The 19,368-nt window shown below is 36.4% G+C and overlaps 1 protein-coding gene across 1 annotated transcript in view; it reads left to right on the plus strand.

The window, feature by feature from the left end:
• The first annotated feature begins 776 nt into the window (after positions 1–776).
• The window catches only part of FOXP2 (forkhead box P2), a 344,924-nt gene continuing 326,332 nt past the window's right edge, over positions 777–19,368 (plus strand). Inside the window, exon 1 of the mRNA XM_018080571.1 lies at positions 777–914. The gene's annotated coding sequence lies outside the window, so the exon portion shown is untranslated. The remainder of the gene's footprint in view (positions 915–19,368) is intronic.

Below are 19,368 nucleotides of genomic sequence, written 5' to 3' on the forward strand. Positions count from 1 at the left end.
TGGATCATGGTAGTATACTGAATTCTTCCTCATATATGGAAACCATTCTAAGCCTTTGATCATGTATATTTTCTTCTCTGAACCTTTGCTAATTAGTTCTGTTGCTTTGTGTTCTGTGCTGGACAGGAAACTGGATCATGCTTTTCAAGATAGGGATTAATACAATAGCAAGTGACATGTTAAGAGTTTGTTCTTTATTTCTTTCTCAGTAATTTTTACTATTCAGTTTATAGATTTGACTTGAATGGGGTGGTGAGTTTTAAGTTTTCATGGAGCTACCCATCATAAACCCCAGGTCTAACTTTCTGAGCAGTAAGACATAGTGCAATAGAAAGCTGTTTTGTTTAACAGAAGATTCAGATTGTAATATTTATCAATAATGGCTAGCCAAGGTGCTTTCCAGTGAACCTGTGCTCAGCAAATTGTGATTGCTTCCTCAGCAATAAGTATTCACAGTGTCTTCGTGGTACAAAATAAATAATCAATAATGTAAAATTATCTTTTAATTTTACGCTTGCTCTTTTAAAGTAATTTATTCTTGTTATTATGAATCTCAGAAGTGAAGTAGGTGACTGCTTTAGGAGTAGTGACTACTCCACATATTTCATACATAGAAAGATGTGAGACGTGTACAATTTCTTCCTACATGTGCAGTACATGTGTGTAAGAATGACCCTGAAGTGTATTTTAAAGAGATGGTTGTAATACCTTGCTATAAAACACAATACAGATCCTTGCACTTACTGTGTTCCCTTCCATTTTTATTCTTAGATAACTTCAAGTGAAAGTTAAGGACCTTTTGTCCTTATTTGCCGTAGAGGAGACAGACACTTTTGTAAGGAGCACCAGTTTGAGCAAAAAGGAAAAGACCATCTCTTCCCACAGCACAGCAAAGTGACAAAGACTGAAGAAATGTAAGTGATTTATAACTGAACGGTGGCTATGGCTGTTTCTACTGTGGATTTATATGGTCTGTAGGAGGAATACAGTACCACATCACTGAAAAGTATTGCTTATAGATGTAAAATATGGTTTAGGAAAAAATTTGTAGAGCATACAGAAAATATGTACCACTTGTATGTTTGTATGATGGTAAGGTATGCTACAATTATTTTTTTTTTCCAAATGGCAATTGTTAATGGGAATGAAATGCTGTAAGAGTCACAAACTTGCTTTTCTACCATTCTCTATTCATCTAGACCTGGGTTAATTTAAATAGGTAGAAATTAAGTGGCTGAATCTCAGACATCCTAGATTTGCTTACCCTCAGGAGAGAAGCAGGCATCTCCAGAGGCCAGTCCAGCTCATTCTGAAAGTAATGCCTGGGGAATGAAGTATTACTCACTCAATAGCTTGTGTTGCCTGCTAAGCTTTAGCCTAAGTGTTCAGTGGACATTTTAACCTGGCACGTCTGTGTCGGATGCAATGCCAGCTTCTTTTCTCCTCCCCATATTGTTGTTCTCCCTCACGCAGCACATGTGGCTGTTCATAAATTTGGAGAATGGATCTGGCTGAAAATAACCAATTATTTGTAAGGTTTTGTTTTCAGCTGGGTTTATCCCAGCCTTCTCCTATATGGGTGTCCAAGGACTGTCACTGGTACAAAGGGTGATGGGGGTGGGAATTAGCAGCCAAAAGTGTGGGGGAGAACATGATAACTTCTTTTGGCAGCTGTGCTAGTTTCTGCAGCTTAAATTGCCTGGTGAGCTATAGTCTCAGACCTTGTAGATATTTTTAGTGCTCTGTCATTTATAAGAGTGAAAAAATGTGAGTGAGGCACTCTTACTTATTATCTAAATGGGGAACTACTGTTTTGTTGTGCATTTCACACTGTGGTAGTGCAGAGTCTTATCTGTCCTTTATAAATTAAAAATCAGACCTCCAAACCCAGAAAATGGTCACCAGTGGCTAGCAAGTAAGCAGGTGTCTTATAGAGATTTATAGTGTAGGCATGATACTGTAAAATTCATATATACATACATAATTTCTGAATCTTAAAGATGATAGCCTGATTTTGTATAGCACCAAGCATGATGTGTGGGTTGGGTGATACCATATGATTAATGGCTGGACTAATTTAGGCACAAGATCCCTGCTTCTCCTGAACAGTAAAATACTGAATAACATTTCATTCTCACAGTAAATACCTGATGGGAGGGTGTAAAGAAGACAAAACTAGACTTTTCTCATTGCCACTTGGTGACAGGATGAGAGGCAGTGGGTGCAAACTGAAAACAGAAAATTAAATTTTGTTTCCATTGAAAAATAATGTAAAAAACTTCTTTACCGGGAAGATGGTCCAACACTGGAGCAGATTGCCCAAAGAGGCTGTAGAATCTCCATCCATGGAGATACTGAAAACCCAGTGGGACAAGCAGCCTGCTGCATCTGACCCTGCTTGATTAGGGGTTTAGATTAGATGAGCTCCTGAAGTCCTTTCCAACCTTAGCTATTCTATGATTCTGGGGATAATTATAGGTAAGCAAAATCAGAAAATGTCCTGCTATTTTATTTTATGACGTTTAAAATTTAATTTTTAAAAATAAGTTTTATATTTTGATGTATTTAGATACTCAGTTTAGTCTTTTACTTAAGTTTTGGCTAAAAATGAGACATGGCAGAATTTGAGAGCTTTCTAAAATGTGTTAAATTATATTTCAAGACTTTTAATTATAACTATGGAAATCACATTGAAGTCTGTGAAAATATCTTTTAGCTGTGAATTAGCACCATGATTCACGTGATATGGACAGTCACATGATGGGGATTTTAGATGTTTAAAATAGTATCTTTTTCACTTGATCCATGGCAAGGAAAATATATTTTTGGTATCATTTTGTGTTTGAAAAAAAAAGACATAACTAGGAACAGAGCCTTGCAGGAGAGCTCCATTAATCTCCAGTAGAAATAGCTGTCTTCCTGAAGTCTTTTCAGAGGTCAATGAGACCTCTAAAGTGACTTAAAAATGCATTAGAAACTGTTTTCAGTTATTTGCAAATGGGTATTAAGAGATAGTCCATAATTCAAGAGGATGCCAATATAAACATGTAAAAACTGGTCAAAGGTACTGTAAGACTTCACAACGTTGCCTTTTATCTTCTATGAATATGTGATTGAGGGGCTTCCTTGTGTTTTGCAATACTTAGGAGAAAGGAACTCTCTCTTCAAATGTCATCTTTCTCAGCTTTCTTGAATTTTATCTTTGATTATTTTGGCAGACATTTTCTGTTCACAGTTTTGCTATAGGCAAAAGTTTCTGTGAGATGGGTGTATAATTTCTGAAAATGGAAAAAAATGATCTAAAAAAAGGTCTGTGACCTCTTCTTTGCTTTTGAGAAAGGACTTGAAATTTAAAAGGAAAGCTTTAATGGGTTACATGATGTGTCTTTTGCCATGCTTCTGAATGTCTGTCCTTATTGCACTGAATTATAAGCTTTTGAGAATTGCTGCTTACTCATAATCAGAAAAGGCATATTACTTTGTCAGCATATTCTGAAAATATTCTCTGTATATTCTTAATCTTCTAGAAATGACTGAGTCTGTCCTGGCTTGGAGATCAAACACTGTATGGCATTTCAAATTTATAGATCCCCCGCTATTTTCACAAAAGGGTCTTGTTTTTTGAATTTTTCTGGGACAGTGTATTTTGATTTTTTTTTCTGCATTTTCCGCTTACTTTTCCCATGTACTTTTTGAGAAGGATGTCAAGAGTGGGATTAATTTCCCCTGATGTTATACTTCTAAAAACATAGGTGTTGTATATCTGAGCTGGTCACTATAGGCTTCTTTAGTCAGTGAAGAGAGATGGATGGGAGGATTCCCATAGACTCTTTTCATTTCTGTCTTTAGATGAGATCATTCATCCTTTGGAGATGCCTGTTTCTGGTCACTGCCAATAAAAGCAACCTAAGATGACTGGCACAAATTTAGACTTTTAACTTTTCTATTAAACATTAAGACAGATAAATTCCACCTCATGTGACATAATGGGAAACTTAAGAGGCAGTAATGTTACCACTGACATTGATAAAAACATCCTGCTTTCATGAGTAAACAAAATTATTTCAAAAAATTATTTCTTTATGCTCATGGTGATACATACAAGCTTATTAAAAGCAAATTTTCCATATTGCTTAGATATTGTATGTAACCATTAAATACTGTGCTTAATTCTGTGAAGTATCAATAGATATTGGGTATTTTCTTATATTTGGTTTCTAGGTTAAGAAATGCAAATTTTTTAACTCTATGTCATTACTTATTTTCTAGTAAGATAATAAAACAGATGTATCATGAGATTCTTGCATTGCTACTTTTTAACTTGCAATAGAAGACTGAAAAAATCTGGTGCTAGTATAACAGACAAAAATGCACTTTTAGCTAATTTTAAAATTAAATATAACTTTAATTTTTAGGAGCAAGCAATTTAGTTGACTTTCAAATTTGAAAAAGATTCCTATCAAACAATATTGATAATATGTTCTGTTACATGAGATTGTGATGAAATGCTATTTTCCATTTGTATTGAAGTATTTTAGATTTCTTTGATAGTTTAAACTGTTGTCTATATTTGAGTAATGGCTAATGTTGGCTAACGCAGGATGATAGCACCTTATTCTGTCTCACTTTGTATGGATAAGGGCTGTTGTGGGGAGAACCCTTTATTGCCATGGAATAGTTGAATGGGTCTAAAAGGCATTAGAAGGGTTGTACATTGTTTCTATTTCATTTTTAGCCAAAATACAGGTATATGACAAAGAAATTGTAGTGTGGCATAATTAAATGTCTTTTTGTGTCTAATTTCCATATATTTGAATTATTACCTTGGACGGTTAGGCTTACCTAGACTTAATTCATATGTGTTTTTAATGTCACTGTGATGAGACTATGGACAACAATTGAATATGCTTCTAAGATGGTCTCAGTATTATACTTGTCCTGTAAGGACAAGTATGAGCAGGACTGCTCATGGTAAGCTCTGTTTCTGTAATTCCATTTACAGTTGACTGATTAACCCTTATTGGGGTGTATAAAATTTTTCTTTCAGTTATAATTTTGTTTTGGATATTATATTTTGTATTTGGGATGTTTCATTTCCGTATTTTCTTCTTTTTATTATTTAAAAAGTAGTACATTTAGTACAGTATTGCATAGTAGCAGCATGCACATGTAAGTGTAAAAACTACAGTGAATACCTGACTCCTGGAGTCTACATTTGGCTGAGGAAGCGATTTGTTTTTTTTTAAAAAGAGTGCTTGCAAATTGACCTAAAGAAAGTGCTTAGAGGAGGCAAGTAATCTCATGTTAATAATTTTAAGGTGTTTTCTCTGTCTTTCTGATATTTGCACAAAATAGCATTCACCGATGTTTGTATCTCAGTATCACTAAGCCATGTTTTCTAAATAAGAACAAAATATTTCTCTTAGAAAAACTGTTACATCAGTACTTGGTGGCTGAGATTTTCACTGGTCAGTACACAGAACTTCACTGAAGCTGACAAGCTGGCTCTTTATGTCGTTGGTACAAGTTTTATAGGCTTGCGTTTTTTCAAGCCTGTAAGATTGTCTGGCTTTATTTGGACTGGATTTGTATTATTCCCATACTTCTGCTACTTTAAGAGTGTTAAGTTTTGAGTGAAATTTTATGCATTATCACAAGAAAACACTAAAAAGACCCCACATCTGAAAAAATTAAAAGGACATTTCAACCAAGGTGCCGCTAAACAGAGGATGTGGGAGTAGTGAATAACTGCGTATTTTTATTGAACTATAAATTTTATGATTGATGTTTTGTCCTGACCCTGTTAGAGATTCAAACTGAGGACATCCAACAGGCTGAGAATATCTGGGTCCAGTGAATGAGTTTGAGTATAGAAACCTGAAGAGTTATCTGTTCAAGAAACTCATTAATGACAGTATCAAAATTAACAGAGCAAATATTGTCCATAGCACAGGCATCTAAATCATCAGAAGGTTTTTAATAATTAGGTTTCACATGGGATCAGTCCTATTCCATGTAGAAAGTGAATCAAGTTCCCATCACAGTGTTATTCTGACTCAAAATTTGTAAGCAACCTAAAATTTCAAATAAGGAAAAGGGAAAGATGTTCTGATTGTTGCAGGCATTTTTGGAACATATAAATATTTATTGATAGGTGTTCTAAAACTAGCTATGTGCTAAGCATCTTGTTTCAAGTCACACACATGCAGGAGAGGAAGGAAAACTTTTTGCCAGCATGTCTTTATTTCTTCAACCTATGTAAACTCTCTTGTCTCTAGTGGATTTTGGCTGATTAGATTTCTGAATTAGTTGAGAGCATTGATTAATTGGACCTTATGCCATTCTGACTGTCAAATTTCTTCATTTTCTACTTTGTGAGTGGTAGAGTTGTATTACTTTGATTTTAGAGTTCTTTCCTGTGGGATAAGGGAGTGAAAGCTGGGTTATAGGCTAAGTAAGGATGCCAGCTAAGCATATGCCTTTTGCTAAAATGACATTTTTATAGAGTTTGGTGTCCTCCTGCATGCAGTTACAGTTCCCTGGCATTGAGCTGTTCAGGAATTGGAAATGGTATGAAACATATATTTGTGATGGAATAAAATATTCTTCATATAAGTAAATGCTTATATAGGATTACTGTCTGTTGGTGAAGACCTGCAGTGTTATGCTTCAGAGGTAGAAGCGTTTGGATGGTAATGAAGGGATTCTTGTATACGGTTAACAAAGCATGGTGATATCCTTTGCAGCATAATTCGTGACATATAGTAATAGTAATAATACACTGCATTTCATCTGAGGATTTCAAAGAACTTTATAGAAAACATCACTGAATTAAGTACCACCTTAACCCCCTGTGGAGCACTGTTAAGACTTGGGTCTTATGCAGAAATGAATGCAGAAATACCATGTCATTTTTATGGTATGTTGGTCACTGTACCCTTGCTGTACGCAGGTAATTCAGGAACCTTCAGTCATATGTATCTTGATTGGTATTTTCCACATGGAGATCATAAGGCATGGAGAAACAGATTGACCTGGTTCAGGCAAACAGTAACTTCAGCATAAGTGTCCCAACACCACCAAAATCATCCAAAGTAGTCTGTCTGTTTTCAGCAATAGCTGGTTTGGGTTTCTGGATCTCTTTACTCTTGTGCAGTTTAAAGCTCTGTGGGATATTACAGAAGGTAACACTGTGCAAACAGTGCTGTTGGAACCTGGCCATTTAGAGTAGCAATTTCATGAGTTCTGATATGCTGATACATGTATATGTCAGAAAACCAGACCATTTTTGTGTGTTAAAAACATTGGTAGGAAATACACTAAACAAACATCTCTTCAAGGGCAAGACATAAACACTATACTTGCAAAGTATAGGAGCAGAAACCATCTGTTGTGTAGAGTATTTTGATAAAAACATACATGGTGGAAACCAAAGCTCATTAAGTTACTCCACGATGCAATTTAGGGCTTTCTAAATAATCTTATTTAGAAAATTGTTTTGGAGAAAGAACTGTAAAAGACACTTTGGGTTTTGCCCCTCAGCGCTGCTGCATGTTTATGGCTGCCTTTTGTCCATCATTCCTAAGGACCATTGGTTCACGTCTTGTCCCTTTTGTTGAAGGAGATACCAATACTATCTTAAAAGTGTTCTTTGTTATTTTGCTATTCTAGACCTCATATTTTGTGATAGTGAAATATAAAATTGTTTCTCTCCTTTATCTGTAGCAACAAATGAAAGCATGTAGGTTCTCAATTGACATGATTTTGGCTAAAATTGTATTTTTAAATAGAAACCAAGTAAGGGTTATGCTAATAGCACCTCATTTGTAATTTAAACTGCAGCTGTTAACATTCAATAATGGAACCATACATCAAGGAGTTTTCTGCAAAAACAGAAAAATACTAATTCCTCATCCTCAGATCTGCAAATCCAGACTGATGGGATTTCAGCCCTTCATCTTTTAGTGACAGGCGGCAGCATCAGTGGAATAAAACCAAAATGTGATCCCCTTTCTCTCCACCCCCTTCCCCTAATTTTACTCTGACAGAGAAAGAATCACAGTTTTAGCTAGTATCTTTGCCCAGGGGAAAAAATGGTCTGTCATCAGGTCTTTTAGGGAGAAAGAACTCTTCGGTGGAGCAGTTAAATGTATTTTGATTCTCAGGGTGAATCTTATACCTGTATTTTTGCAAGATAGATAGATGATTTCTGAGACAATTATTAAGAACAAAAGCAAGGTCATCAACCTTCTCCCAAGAGGTCTTTATCTCTTAGGTTTTGTTTCTGATGACAATGTTGAATATGGGGGAGATGGGCTCCAGATGAAACCACACACTCATATGAGCAATCCCCAGCCATATGTTAGTGAAGGATGTACTTCTGTTTTTAAAACTGCAAAAATCGGTGACTCTGATCAAATTTTTCTAGATAAATTTTAATTGATTTTGCAATAATTTAATGCATGCATGTTGATGTTTATCATTCTAAATCCCCTAACATGCATACATTAGTGTAAAGTCCTCTACAATTCATGATGAAATATAGAAGCCTTCGGGTATTTTGAAGTTGAGACCTCCTGTGTCTTTGGAGAAATTCATTTTGAAGCCCTACAGCTAAATTCCAAAGCTCTTCATTGTCTGCAAATGAGATACTCCTGCACTGGAGTTGGCTGAATTCCAGTATATGGCTGGAAATACTCGGTTGTCTAAAGAGAGAAAATACATAAATCTGACCCAGCAAAAGAAATCTTTACAAATTACCATGCAAACCAAAAATAATGTGGCCTTATGCCTAGAACAGAAAATGGTTATCATCTTAGTATTGCTAGGCTTCTATAGCATCTCTGTTAGTATTTTAGTTCAAATCAGGACTACACTTGAGAATTATCAGGATAGACAAGCCTCCCATTGAACCTTCCTAATGATGAAGCTGGGCAAGGGCAAGTACTCTGAAAATGGGCCAAACCTATGTAGTAGTATGAAATAAAGTGTCTTGAAGCACATCCACGAGTGTAAAGTGCTCAGCCAGCTGTTCTACTGTACAAGGCTAGTTTTGTTGTGTTCAACTATTTCCTAATTTCAATGTTTTCTTAGCTATATAAGACCACAGGGATCCTTGTCATAAAGAAGTCTATAAAACTCTCCACCCTTTCATATCTGTGAGTAATGTAATATTTCTACTTTTTGCTTAGATAGTAGATTAGAGTCTCTAAGTGTAGAGGTCTCTTCTGGAACTAAAATGTTCTCACATAATCTCGTGTACTTCTATGTAGGCTATTTTCGTTTTGTATGTTTCAAACTGTACTGAAGCAGAAGTTGTTTTTACATAGTCTGTTTCCATTAAAACTGTCATTTAAAGGGTGTTGTTTTGAATTTTTTGATCTCACCTTCTTTATTCATGTTTCTAAGGGAAACTTTGGACAGATATCTTAAAGAGGAGAACTAGATGACCAGTGGAGGGCTGTCCTTTTCAAACCCCTTTTTTATAGTTGTATGATAAAAGAATCAATGGTAAAGTTATACCTTGTTTATCAGTTGTTGGGGGAAAATGGAAGCTAATACTGAAAGCCAAAAGTTGAGTATCTTTTTATTGTAATCGTCTATCATCTTCTGTATTGTAATATGTTGTGTGTGGGTGTGTTTGTGTGTATATATATACACACCTGCACGTGTACACACACACAAGTACATGTATATTATGCTGTATTTAGTATAGCACATAGTGAAACGTATTGCTGATAGCAGTAATATTGATGAGGTAATTCACTGGACAGCGCATTGATTGTAATAAGTACTACTGTTCTTGTTGCTTGAAAGATGAAGCATTTAGTGTCATTGCCTTTTCCCAGGTTTCTAATTTTGTGTGCATTTCTAGTGTTTTTCTGTCCTAGTCAGTGTTTGTCAGTGAAATTGCAATATGCTGGTATCTGTAATTCTTCACTGGACACTTAAACATGATTTATGAGCTCTTAGTTGTCAAAGTCTTTGCTTTTGGCCTATCAGCCAATATTCTGTTCCCATGACACTATGTATGGCACTGAGACACTGACTTACCCAATCCCATGAACTTCAAACCTTCCATAGGTAGTTTGGTAGCACACTGTGAAACAGAAAGGTGATGCTTCTGAAGTGCCAAAGGTAAAAATCCAAATACTCTGATTAGGAATTACTGAAAAGTCAACATTTGTTTCCACTGTAGCCTGCTGCTAAATAATTTAAACTTCCTCTCATTTTAGCATTATTTTTTAAAGTCATGCTGACTCAAATAGCTGAAAATTTTGCACATTTTTTTTGCTTATAGGTGAAACTGAGTATCATGGGATGTAAGGAAATAAGCAGTTTGTAAATGTGTATAAAAGAGACCAAGGAAAAAGACAAAAAGAAGAGTTGGTAACAACTTAGGGAAACCAGTTTGAAGTTGATTGAATGACAGGAGGGCATTAGTTATGAAATGCCCATTAACTCTCAGTAATGTTAGACCAGCCAATGTATTTGAACATCGATTGACTTCATTGGTAAGATGATAAATATAAAAAAAAAAATTAGAAAAATTGATAAAGTGGACTTTATAGTGTTTTATACAATGTTGTAATTGCTCACCAAGCTCAACATAAACACACAGTTGTTAAAAAGATAAATTAGGTTTGAAAATGAACAGGGAAGTGACATCATCCTGACGAATTAAAGTCTTGAAGTAGTGTGTTGTTGTGTACGTGTTAACTGAGTACTTCTTAGATGTGGCTTATATTCTAACTCTATTCTTAATAGTTAGTGCTGGGTTCTGACCCAGAGATCACATTTACTGCTGCCATTGCAGATGTCAATTTTGCAATTTCTTGATTGCCACTGTAAGTTAATGGTGAAATATTATGAACTTGATTTGGTTCATTGTCAGACGTGTAAAGATATGGACAAGCTGCTGTGAAAGCTTTGGTAACTGTCTTGTGTTTCTGTTACTCTTTCAGTGAAGTTGAATGCTGGACAGGTTTAGGACCAAGGGAATCTTTTCCATTGTGTTGACTTTCCCAGTGTTGGTGGAGTGCTTTACATATACCATGCAAAGGGCTTGAATCAGATGGAAGCATTGTGTCAAGGGAAGCATGTGAATACTACTTGAATAGTTACATGACTTGTGGACAAAACCAAGCAGAATTGTGCCTGAAGAAACAAAAATATTTCTAAAAATTAGACCCTGAACGTTGGTTTAAAGGTTGTGTCCTTTGAAAGGATTTGAAGCAGTTTAGGTGCTTACGTTGCTCTAGGGACTTTTGAGTACTGTGAGGTTTTAAGGAAGGCTAAGTATTCCAGGAAGTTTAAGAGCTTATGGCATCGTAAATATTTAAGATGATTTAAAAGGTTATGTCCTCTTTAGTATTTGAGTTGGATTAAGTGCTTATATTGCCTTAAGGACTTTTTCCTTTTTTTTCCCTAAAAGGAACCTGGGAAATTAAATGCAAAACCCCCCTATATGTCATCAGCAGTGTTTGGGCTGAATTTGAGAAATACAAAATTCTAGGTTTCAATAACAGCATTAGCTTGACCACACTACATATGCATCAAAGATGGACAGAACAATGGGGAGTGTCTAGGAAAACACTGGGTATGAAATCCAGAAACAATTGTTTTCAATACTTTGACAGCCTATGTGTTGGGAAATTTTTTTCTCCTGCTTGTTTTGTATGATCTGGTAAAGATCAAATAAATAATCAGGATAGAATCAGATTATGGAAATAAAAAGAAACAATTTCATTTTAGAAGGTAAAGAGCATATTTAATTCAATATTCAAGAAAATAGGAAGCCATTTAGCTTCACTTTGTAGTGCAGTTGGTGTTTTACTTTGCTACTATTTTACTTCAGTGATAAGGAATGATGAATATTATATGTCTAGGTCTCAGTAACTTTTATTTTTTAAATTATCAATTTTTGTATTTATTCTCGTCTTCTGAGATGCCTTGCCTAAATTCTTCACTAAAGTGTACTTGCATATTTTTTGAATTTTCTATGCTTCTACATTCCTGAAAAGTATATTTTCTATTTTTTATTTTATTAACCAAACACATGCAGTTGTCATTGCATAAAAAACAAATAGCACTGTTTATTCAACATATTCTATGCTGCCTCAAATAAATGGGCATCAGTCCATCAGTCCAAACTCACATTTTTATCATGGGTCTCTAATATCCCAGTGGTGCTGCTCAGTTGATTCAGTACAGTTACAGTAGTTGTATCTGCTGTTGCAGGCTGTTCTGGCACAGCACTCAGTGCCAGCCATCTGGGCCATATCTGGTGGTCCCATGGGGAATACATGAGACCCCACTTGGAGTACAGTGTCTAGCTCTGGGGTCCTTAACACAGGTAAGACATGGACCTCTACAGAAGAAGTGCAGCTCAAAAATTTTCAAAGGAACAGAACACTTCTGCTATGAAAAAAAGCTGAGAGACCTGGGGTTGTTCAGCCTGGAGAAGGAAGGTTCTGGGGAGACCTTATTGTGGCTTTCAATTTTTAAAGGGGGCCTGCAAGAAAAATGGGGACAGACTTTTTACCAGGGCCTGTTATAGCAGGACAAGGGGTAGTGGTTTTAAACTAAAAGAGGGTTGATTTATAGATATAAGAAAGAAGTTATTTACAATTGTGGTGGTAAAACACTGTCACAGGTTGTCCAGAGAGGTGGTAGATGCCCCATCCCTGGAAGTTTTTAAGGTCAAGTTGGACAGAGCTCTGAGCAAATTGATCTAGTTGAAGATGTCCCTGTGCATAGCAGTGGGGTTGGAATGAGATGGCATTTAAAATCCCCTCCAACTATTCTATGATTCTATGGTCCTACGGCATGTATACTGTGTTCTGGCAGGGAGAACATCAGCAGAGCAGCCCTGCTCCTCCGTGGTGAAGTGCTGGTGATGTGCCTGCCAAAATGTTGTCCGCACAACATGAAATGCATGAGCTAACATGCCCTTTGATGTCATCTCCTCATTGATCATGCTGTCCAGACAAAAAATCACTTTACCAGTCGAGGCAGAAGAATAGCATCTACAGTAACAGAGGTAGAAGGTAAGGGTAACCTGAAACCTTTATCACTGGGCATCTATTCATAAAGCCTGCATTCAGCTACGTGGGTGGCATGAGTGAGTTGTCTAAATGTCCTGAGAAAGTTAACTGATAATATCCCATCAAGTCAAAATATTCTTTCAGTTATGCCAATAGTACTGAAATACTGGTGGTAGTGCTGGCTCACTCTGTCCCAGCAATTATTGCCAAGAATCACCAGCACTTGGTAGTACAATGTGTTCGAATGTGGGATGGTCAGAACTGAGTGGCTGACATCTTTCAGACTGTGTCTGTGGCTCTCTGTTATGTCTTAATGCAGAGTTGAAAAAAATCTGGTGAAGACAGTTGAGAATGGGATATAGTTCAGAACAGGTTTAAGTGCAGTGCACTGACTAAGCTGTTGTTACTGTGTGATGCCATGCAATCAAGTGATTATGTTTTTTAAACTGGGTTTGGTGTAATTGTGAGTTCAACTGCTTCAGAACTGACTTATGGTGTTTAATAACTCTTCAAAAATATTAAAATATGTGTACATCTTTAAATATACTTCTTCTTACTTTTGGTATACCCCATGGAGCAAAAACCAATGTTTTTCTGTCTCTCTCAAACTTAGCATCATCTGAAAATTTTAAAAGTACAGTTTATATGAATAACCTTTTGACCATCCAAGTTATGAAAGAAAATACCAGTGCACCAGACCAGGATGGACCCCTGTTGAGCCCCATTCATAGTATCCTTCTTTGACTTCTAGTCTCTACATCAAATTTTTGAACACATTTTGTATTAACCATAAAATAGTTTAATTTAGTCTTTGTTTCCTTTGCTTCTTTTTATGAGTCATCCACTTCTTTTTATGTGTCATCCACAGCTTCTTTTCTATTAACAAACTATTTTTCTATTGAAGAAGAAATTTAATCAACTTGCCATATTTTGCTCATGACACAACTTTATTGACAGGTGTTTATTTTCTTTTTGTAAAAAAAAAAATAAAATCTTGTTGGTCTTGTTTTTCTCAAGACTATTTGAGAAACTGAAACTAATTAAAAAAATTGTCATTCCTTACGTCCTTTTATTTCATGTTTTTATGAGAGGGACTGGATTTATCCCTTTTCATTTTTCTGGAAATCCATCTATTCTCCAAAATTCTGAAAAGTCTCTAATGTCTCTAAAAGAATTTCAATTAATTCTCTTTGACTCCCTTTCACTGTAGTTAAATGTCCCTACCTATTGAGTCAATGCAGCTGTTTGTGGGAATAAGAGGCAGAAACTTCAGTCACTGGTTTGAGTTAAACATAAATTTCAAACATAAAGAAAATTTTAAACTTTCAGAATTTCACTGATTTGATTTTGAGTTGCTATAAATGACATATTAGCGAAATTTCAGTGCAGTCAGGCATTGGAGGCATTGGAGTGTGGCATTCTTCTGCTAGCCTCACAGCACAAGCCAACATCATGTTTTTACCTAACCTAAGTATAAATTTTGTTAGGCTGAGCTCATCTGACAGCATCTAACTTACTGAAGTGTCTCTTCATCTGGTTTCTCTGCCATACTGTTAATTTTTTGCCCCTTTTGTCACTAATTTTATCTGTCAGATTGTGTATTTATCTCATATCAAACACTAAGCAAAATATATTTGTCTTTGATTCTTCTGCAAATAAGCATGTCGATTCTTTCTTGAATTTTCCTATTACTATTAAGAAATGTAAAACATTCTTTCTTACTACTATTTTTTAAAGTTATATTTCACTTTCTGTTTTTGCTCTTATGAATGAATTTTCCCCCTGTACTGTCATGTTTTTCTCTTTTGCCTACCTGTGTTCATGGACCTGTACTTTCCTTAAACTGCAGGTCCTTGAAGAGCTTATGAGGTAGCCTTTTTCAGTGTTGACTTAGTTTGCTCTTATGCCTTAAATGTTACTCCTTTATGGGACTGTGATCTCTCTTGAACTCTTTCTCTCTTCCAGTTACATTTCACAGGATCTTGACCACCAATTCATTTATAAAAGTACTTTTCTGTAATCTCCATTGACTTTATTCTCCTAGTCTCCCTTTTCCTTCCCATCCTTAAAAATGGGAATTCTCTCATGTTATAGTTTATTTCAACCAAGCTGCCCTTAAATTTTCATATTTTCAGTGAGTTGAAGGTTGAAGGTTGAAGTGTAATCTAAAATATTTTTGCTTTTAATGTTTTCCTCAGTTTCTTTACTAAAAAATGATTTCTGGATAGCATGTGTTCTGCTGTCTCCTTTCCAAAAAGATGACCACATAGTTAAAGTTCCCTGTTATTGCCAAGCTTTGCTCACACTTGGTCACAAAAAACCCCTATAATTTGTGTGATTTTTTTCTGAGAAGAGAAAATACATTTATCTATGCAATAGATAAATGACTGTGCTGGATGTACAAGCAACCAAATGTCAGCAAATATGTGAATTTATCTTTTTGTACTACATTGGTAAACAGACTCAATTTCAGCCCATAGTTCTTCTGGCCACATCTAAAAACAAACCTTTTTGAAAATTAGAGATGGTGCCAGAAACAATTATGAAAGTGATTTAAGAGCTTGAAAATTGCCCTGCCGTGAAATATTTAAGATCAGTCTGTTTACCTTATCAAAAAGATGTTTGAGAAATGACTTAATTACAGCATGCCTTCACAGAGAGAAAATATCTGGTGCTCTAGAGAGCTCTTTAATCTAGTATAGAAAAAGAAAGTATGACATGAAACAATTGTTTCAGCTAAAACAGAATTTATTCTTCAATCAGCTGTAAGTGTTTGGGTTCAATAATAAGGTAAGTCTATGAAATTATACAGTCTGTGATATTATAGGAATTCAGATATGATGATCTAATGCTCCTTTCTGACCTTCAACTCTCTTTAATGCATGTATCTTCTCAACTTCAGCAACTCTGCAAAACACATGGCCCTCTTCTTGACAACCTTGACAGCCAACAGAAGAGAAATACATTTGGACTGGGAGGGACATGAAGGATAAGATAAAAACCAAGCCGGGGAGAGGAGGGTTCCATTTAAAATAACTATGGTTTGTTATCTGGGGATCTGATTTCAAAAGGCATTTTCTAAATTTGTGACTGGTTTCTATTTTCTTATTCTAGGTGGAGGGCCCCTTCCAGAAATAGTTACTCTTGGTAGTTCATTTGTACTTTGATTTTACATTTAATTGCCCTCTGGATGAGATATGTTACTCATTTGACCAACTTCTAGTGGGCTTTGTTGGCTTTTTTGTTTAAGAAAAATTCAGAAATATGATACAAGACTTGATATCTGGAACGCAGAGATCATTATTGAGTTCTTCTGTCGTAGGTCATAGAAGTGTGTTCTCTTTACCTTGTTATTGTCTTTTACAATATTAAAATGTTAACTCCCTTCAATCAGAACTGTAGCAACTAACTTTTACCCAGTGCAGTAACAAAGCTATGGGCTACCCATTGGGTTAATTTTGTTTACTTGCAGGAGCAGACAAGACAGCAGGGCACTCCTCCTGGAATTTGAAGAAAGAAAATATTTCCGTTAGGAGGTTACAAGACACAAATGTCCTAATTGAGAAACCATCACAAACACCCCTCCCGCACCCAAGGATTAACATTTTGGCTTTGAAATGGACCTTAGGCTAAAGTTTGATATTACATTCCTCCACCCAATAGCAGATTTCTTTGTCAGATTTCTTTTAATCAGTCATGTTTTAGGATGTGTAAAAGGTAGACAACATTACACTGATGCTTTCATGTGGATCCACAGGTCTGAAATTTTCGTGTCAAAAGAGGAATGACTGTTTTTGGGTAAATTTCCATTAAGTTTGGGGAAACTGTCATGATGAACAGATTATCCCATGTTTACTTTCCACATACCCTTTTGATTATTTCCACTTAAACAATAAATGGAAGTACCTTTAGGTATAAACAGTTTCTACTATTGTGGCATCTAGGTATTCAGAGTGGTGTCAGCAATGAGATACATTTAAGAAATCTAGAAACTATCTTAACATTCTTGAAAATGAGTTGTAAGACCCCAAGTCTTGAGCTACAAGGTCACTGAAGGGGTTTTACTTTAAAAATATACAAGGCTCCCAACAATATCCACCCTCTGGATTATTAGAGGAGCCATCGGTTCTTTTAACACTTCAAGAGAGAGCACAAAGGATAAAAGTTGCACACATTTTCTCAGGAGGTGCTTTTAGTGCTAAACTTTAGAAAATAAGTGAACTTGGCAAAAGTTTAAAGGGGAACATACAACCAAAATAAGGCATTCTGCAAAGCATTGACTTAGCACATGCTAACACATACAATTTGTCAAAAATCTAGCCCATCCAGTCCTAAGTTACCCAAAATTTTAAGAAAGGAGATTAGGAGATGAAGAAGAAATAAAGAAAGAGAGAAAAAAAGAGAATATAGCTACCATCCCTAGATCCAGTGTAGATCCAGCTACAGGAGTCTACAAGATGGAGGGTTGGAATGTGTGATCTCATGTCTTTGTTTTTATCTGCTGTGGTCCCCTGTGACCACCCTGCCCAGGCGGGGGTTCCGGCTTGGCCACTGTGGGGCTCCGGGGCAGGGTGAGGGGTGGTGCTCCCACTGTCTGAGCCAATCTAAGTCTGGGTTAGGGGCTCCAGGGGCCGTGATGTGGAGCAGTGCTCTCGGGATTGGTTTGGACTGACAGCTGCCGTGGGGTTTTCCCCTGAAACTCAGTGGCTGGAGTGTGGGATAGGGCATTACCTCACCTCTGTGAAATTCGAGCTATCCCTTATCCCCCACAAACACACTTGAGCTGATCTGAGCCAATAATTAATATAATAATCCAGTGTCTCACATGAGGCATCACTGATCTTATGCAAATCACTAGTGAAGTGCTTTTCTTCACAACAATTGATTTCATCATGTCTATTTTAAGATAATTTTCAGCAAGTCTTTCTACTGATTTTGCTCTTGTAAACCCTGACATTTACTCTTGAGGACGGTCCTGTGCAGGACTAAGAGTTGAACTTGATGATCCTTGTGGGCCCCTTCCAACTCAGCATATTCCATGATTCTGTGATTTTCTCCCCTTGTTGGTAGAAGAATAAGACTAAGAGTTGTTCCACTTCATTTACTTGGAAAAAAACTAAACGATATCAGAGGTAATGATTTTTTTTAGTTTTTATTTTTTTACAGATATTAGAAACTCATATCAAAATAATATGCTTTTCATAGAATCATAGAATAATCCCGAGTTGGAAGGGACTCATGAGGACTGTTGAAGTCCAACTCCTAGCCCTACAATGGACAGCCCACAGAATCACACCATGTGCCTGAAGCGTTGTCCAAACACTTGAGCTGTGGAAACCTTGGTGCTGTGAACACTTCCCTGGGGATCCTGTTCCAGTGCCTGACCACTCTCTGGTTGAAGAACCTTTTCCTATTATCCAACCTAAACCTTCCCTGACAAAACTTCATACTATTTTGTTTGTTTTGTAGTATTTGTAAACATCTGCTTTGATGCCAGACTTTTTGTTTTTCAGCTTATTTTGTAACTTTTTAGAAAGAACAGCTGTGTGTCTCGCAACAACTGCCTAACTCCCATGTCTCCCAGAGGACAGTCTTCTCACTCAAGGTGCTATGAGTGTATTTTATGTTTTGTTGCAAAAAGCAACAACATGGAATGTTGTAAAACCCCATGAACATCCTTATTATTGTGCTTTTTGATGTCCTGATGGAAAGATCAACAAGGAGAAACAGTACCACTGCACTCTTTATTTCAAAATTATCACAGTTTCTCCATTACAAGTTCTGCTTGCATTGGCTTGATTTACCATGATCTTGAAGGCCACATCCTCCTTAGTGTTATTTTGTTCATCACTGGCAGTTCTGTGGTCTGCTCTTTGGTGTTTGTAAAAGTCATGTTAACACTGAAGCTTGACCAAGATTCATTACCACAAAGACAGTTTAAAAAAACCCCTAAAACCCAATGTTCTGTTTTTAAAAGACCGGATATGTCTTTGTTTGATTGCAAACGTGAATAGCAAGGTTCCAACTTGAGATATTCTGTGATTCTAAGGTGTTCAGTGGGGTGTTGATTGTACTGAAGCAGTACTCTTTGCCTTTCTTCTAATTCTGAAATGAAAGTAAGGTGTCACAGTTTTGGGCACCCTTTTTATAGCATTTTTAGAACTCAATGATAGTATGTGACACAGTGCACCACTGACCAGCCTCCTTGGTGAATTGATCAGTGGGCTACGGCACAGCACATTCAGCTTGCACTGCTGCACATTACTGCTGAGGAGGTGTATCGTGCAGTTGCAGAGTGTGTTTGTCTGCAGGAGTGCAGTAA

Source organism: Manacus vitellinus, unplaced genomic scaffold (assembly GCF_001715985.3).
Source record: "Manacus vitellinus isolate BGI_N305 unplaced genomic scaffold, ASM171598v3 scaffold_5_pilon, whole genome shotgun sequence".
NCBI lineage: Eukaryota > Metazoa > Chordata > Aves > Passeriformes > Pipridae > Manacus > Manacus vitellinus.